The following is a 5,615-nucleotide window of genomic DNA, read 5'->3' as shown; positions in this document are numbered from 1 at the left end:
TAGATAGATAGATAGATAGATAGATAGATAGATAGATAGATAGATAGCAATAAAGATAGAAAGACAGACAGACATACAGATAGACAGAAGGCAGATAGGCAGACAGACAAACAGATAGAAAGATAGACAGACAGACAGATAGATAGATGATAGATAGAATGTTTATTAAGCTCTTAGTCTGCTAAGCACTAAAGATCCAAATAAATGCAAGCATATCATATCCTCTGCCCTCAAAGAATTTACCTTCTAATAAGGGAAGACAGTGCATAAAGAGGAACTGAAAGAGTGGTTACAAACAAGGGTGTACGATATGAAGATGGCAAGGAAGTGATGTGGATGCCTGTTTCTAGGCAAGATCAGGTGATTTCTCCTGTATCAGAGCCCAGTAATCCTTTCAGGAGTCCAAGATCGCAGTGTGAGGAGATAAGAATCATGTCTGGAGTGTGGGAAGTATGGTGAAGAGATGGCTAGAAAAATTTGGATGACAGTCCTCTTCCACCTCTTGGTCATCTCCATGCTCTGTCCAAATACTCCCTCTCCATCCTAACCTAAAAAATATCTGCTGTGGTCATAGTAGGGACCTCAGGCCTGCTGTTTGATCATGTGACTGATAATACTAACTACAATTTCGTGGTCACTTTAAAAGGTTTGGGCATGCAATGCATTTTCTATGTTTTCATTCTAATTCTATAATGTCCATGTTGTATATTCTAAAACAGTTTGCCTCATAAAACATCCTTCTGGTTTCCTTAGAATATGCTTGTTGCATCAGTACTGTCAATGTTCCCTACAATGAAATTAGTCTTCTTCCTTTTCACTAGCTAGAGTTATCCAAAGGTATTAAGGACTTCCTCTGGATGTAGTGAATTCCTCATTACCAGAGGGCTTCAAGCGATGACCACTTAGGGTGGGCTGCATAAAAATCATGAGATCATAGATTTAGTTCTGGAAGGGACCTCAGAAGCCATCTAGTTCAATCATTTTACAGTTGAGGAAACTAAGACCCAGAGGGGTAAAATTATTTGCCTGTGGTTGCACAGGTAATAAGTAGCAGAACCCAGCTCCTCCCTTCTTCAAATCCAGTGTGCTTTCCACTAGACCAGGCTGCCTCTGTCTGAAGTACAGAAGGGGATTTTTATTCAGATAAAGATTGTATTGTTGGAGCCCTTCCAACTCTGAAATCCTGTGATCTAAGTGCGTGAGAGTAGGGAGGGAGAGCCCTAAGGTGCAATCCTTTGTGATCCCTGAATGAAGCAAAGCCACAAGCCACAGAAAACATCAACCAGTCAATTTGACCTATGTTCAGGGAGATGACACTATCTCATACCATATCAGACTTCAGAATTAGGGTAGAAAAGGGTTGGGAAGTAAAACTATCAGTCCTGACAGGAAATTGACATACCTCATTATCACTTCCATTGGTCACATGACCAACAAGATGGCATACTAGACATTTTCTCCAATCCTTACTATCTCTCCCACCTCTCCAAACTAAGAGTTATTCTCAAAAGTTCAAGAAATTACAATTGTCTTCAGTCTCTAAGACACCAAGAACCCGAAAAAGATCACAACTTGAATAACTAACTACAGAGAAGATTAATCCTTCATCCATAAGACCCTCATTCAGCACTCCCTCTTCCATCACTCCCCATACTCCAACAGAACTTCACAATGGAACCCATAGGCTTGTGTTCTAGGATCTACTCAGCAATGTCCCAGTTGCAGCTGCTGCTGCATTCCCTCACAGCTAACCCCACCTCCCTCTTGCCCCTGCCCTCATTTCAACATTCTTTTTAAAAATTTATTTTATTTTTTTATTTATGGAGTAAAACAAATATTTCCATAACATATTTTTTACTATAAAAAATATGATTGCACATGAAATTGCAAATCTATTATGTACAACTTACTATTCCTTTTAAATATATAACAAAATTATCATGTGAATTTCTTTTTTTCCCTTTTTTTCTTCCCTCCCTAGAAATGGCATTAGACACAAATAGGCTAATATATATGTAAAATTATCCTGTACACACTTCTCTTTATCAGTTCTTTCTCTAGATGCAGATAGAGTATCTTATTCATATGTCTTTTATTTTTAATTTGTGTATAGTCAAAATTATTTAGTCACTCAAAAGCATTCTTAAAACAATATTGTTGTTATTGTATAAAATGTTCTTTCAGTTCTGCTCACTTCACTCTCTACCATTTCGTGCAAGTCTTTCCATGTATTTCTAGGATCACTGAGCTCATCATATCTTATAGCACGGTAATATTCCATCACAACCATACTTCACAACTTGTGTAGCCAAATTGATGGGGACCCCTGCAATTTCCAGTTCTTTGCCACCACAGAGTCATTATAAATATTTCATCCATATTCAGTTATAATTACTATTTGTGAATTTTCCTCCATCTTATTTTTACTCACTATCTTCTCTCAGACTTTCTTTTTACCCTATCCCTGTTATTTTATCTTCTCCCTCTTCCCTTTCACTCCCTGTCCCATCTTCCCCCCAAGAGTTCCTCCCTCCACCCACTATCCCAATTCTAAAAATCCTTCCCCAACCCTGTCCCCCAGTTTTCTCACCTCTCTACATGTTCCGAAGACTTCTATAACCCTTCCAGATGTACATGTTTTCTCCTCTTCAACTCAGATGACAGTAAGCTTCCAACATTACTAGCCCTCTGCCCCCACCTGTTTCCTCTGTATTAGTTCTTCCTTTCACGCCCCATTTTTATAATATAATTGTTCCCTTTTACCTTTTCCTACCCAATTTTGTTATTTTAGAATCACTGCATCATACACAACTCAGCCACAACCTTTTTTCAAGCTATTTTAGTAATAATGACAGTTTTAAGACTGCTTATAACATTTTCATATATATAATGAGTAAATAGTTTGACCTTAATGTGCCTTATAGTTAGTCTTTAATGTTTTCCTTATATTTCCTCTGGATCTTTTAATCAAATCTTCTGTAGACTTCTGGTCTTTTTGTTACAAATACCTTACAGTTTGGCAAATGTCCATTTTTTTCATTCAGGATTATACTGAAGGCAACAAGTGATAAAACTTAACTCTGCAACACAACAAACATACCCTGTGTGGAAGATGTGGAAGTACAGGAAAGCAGAAATCATGTTCTTGGAGCAATAGACCAGAAGCAGGCTGTGCTACCACAGGGCTTGGCCAGTGAACTAAGAATCAAAGGGAACTGGGAAGGGCTCCCATGTGTGTATGAGGTTCTTCAGGGCCTGAGAAGCAGCTGAGATCCATTCTATTTCTTTCCCCCACCTTCCAGAAGTTAGTTGGGGCAGAAACTGAGACCAGTTAAAAGTGGATTCTCATTTGAGATCCATCCCCATGGTGATACACCAACAAAGGGGAAGTAGTCAAAAAATGAGTGATAGAAAAATATTAGGGGATAAAATGAAATACTATACATCTCAGGAGAAAGAAAATTTTAAGTTCAAAATTTCAGTTAAAAATTTCAAGTACAAAGAGATAAACCCACAGGAAAAAAATGTTTCAAACAGAAGGGAAAATGGTCTTCTGGACAAGATTATTCCAAATATCTCTGAATAAATGTGGCAAGATAAAAGAAAAAAAAATAATTAATACCTGATGAGGAAGGGAGCCCTGTGGATGCCCTGAAGGATTATACTTGGCTTTGCTAAGACCACAAACCTCCTCAGGTCCCACCATTCCTACCCTTGTGGCTTACCTCACCAATGGTCACTCCTCCCTCAGTGTCTCCATATCTCCAGTTGCCTCCTCTCTCACTCCCTTCCAGGTAACTCTTCCCCCAAGTCCCCCACCAGCCCTTTCCTCAGGCTTTCATATCACCTTGGGAGGGTCTTTCCTCTGGGGGGAGGGTGGACCAGGGACAGGATTTCATGGGGGCTGCCTAGATGGGCCTCTTTGAAGAATTCCCTTGCCCCTACCCTGGGGCTCTACTCCAGTTCCAGACCCTGGAAGTCCCCACCCTGCTCCTGCCACTCCATAAGGGAACCCCAGCATGGAGGAACATCTAGCAGTCATTCATGAGTAGCTGAGACAGGAGATCCCCAACCTGTTTCTTTGCTCCCATGATTACAAGCTCTACTCATCTGATGTGGAATTCATCAATGGGATCCCGAACAATGGAACCAAAGGCGGCCCGTGGTACCTTCTATCACTGACCCTCTGTTGATTCTTGACCCGCAATTATTTTGTTCAGCTGCAGCTGGAGGTCCTGAAGTTGAGCCATCACTTTGAAGACTGGATACTGCAGGCACATTGGCAGCTTGTGGGTTTGCTTCCCCATCTCCTCTTCTTGCAGTTCTACCACCAGGATAAGGAAGGGCTTTACTGGACGTATATACCTATTCTACTTTTTACCTAACCTCTGAAGGCCTCATTTATCATCATCACCTGGATAAGCTGATGCTCTCACATTCACCTCCAATGCCTGCCAAGAAGCTGCTGGTGGGAGCCCTGGGAACCCTGGGTTTGGTAGAAGCAGAGGCAGAAGCTAGCTTACATCTGTGTCTTAAGCCCTATGAGTGGAACTTGGGCATAGGTCTGTGTTTTCTCTGGGGGTGCTACAGGCTACACTAAGCACATTATTATGCACAGGGAGGATGGGGTTGAGGGGAGTGGGGAGGCTATAGTAGGCCTAATCTCCTCATCCGTCATACCTCCCCACCTTTTTCTTTCCTTCCCAACTTCCCTCTCATGCTTGTATATATTAAAACTAAGTGATAATGTAAGAACCTTTCATTTAATTCCTCTGCATGTGTGAACCATGTTATCTACTGGTCCCCATATCAAAATTCTCAACTTCTTCCCAAAATATCTTTAATAAATAGGAATCATTCTTTAAAAATAAGGGCTTGTTGACTGACTTAGATATTAGATCTATTGAACATGTTCATAGACCTTGCCTCTCCTCCCCTCATGTAGGTGAGTTGGTAGTTGTGCTTGGTTCTTGAAGAGGATCAAAATGACATCATTATGTCAAGGTATAGTGTGTCTGCTTATGGCTGTTCAGACCAATACAGGCTCAGAAGGCTCTACCACAGGTCAGGCATGAATAGTCCACATGAACATTGGGAGTAGAAATGTTTCTAAATTTTTACATCTCATCTTTCTCTTGAGTTACTGCAATGCTGCTTCCCTCATGGAATACAGCACCTTCCTTGATGTGGGCATGCTATGCTGGGTGATTTTCCATGTGTTTTCCATGTCATGAAATCAATTCCAAAGTTCTTCCGACAGTCCTTGAGAGTGTCCTTGTCTCATTTCTGATCCAGTGACTCTAGTGTCCTTGCTGCTCCTCACACAAAGACACTATTTCCAGACTCTAGGCATCTTTAGTGACCACCCACCATGCCTGGACCTCATCTCTGTTTTCTGGATCACAGTGTATGTGGAGGGATGAGTAAAGTGTAAGAAAAGTGGAAAGATGGAGGGGAGCAGGTTATGAAGGGCTCTAAATGACAACAGAAGACTTTATATTTGATCTTCTTAGTGATAGGGAGTCACTGGAATTTGTTTGTTTTTCCCCCCAACTCTCTCATTTTCTGAATTTCCTTATTACTGTTGAGGATACCATCATTCTGCCAGTTACCTA

Source organism: Petaurus breviceps, unplaced genomic scaffold (genome assembly GCF_028583685.1).
Source record: "Petaurus breviceps papuanus isolate PSGF00001 unplaced genomic scaffold, PetGlider_PUasm1.0 191, whole genome shotgun sequence".
Classification (NCBI taxonomy): domain Eukaryota; kingdom Metazoa; phylum Chordata; class Mammalia; order Diprotodontia; family Petauridae; genus Petaurus; species Petaurus breviceps.
The sequence above is the reverse complement of the archived record's forward strand: the minus strand, read 5'-3'. Positions refer to the sequence as shown.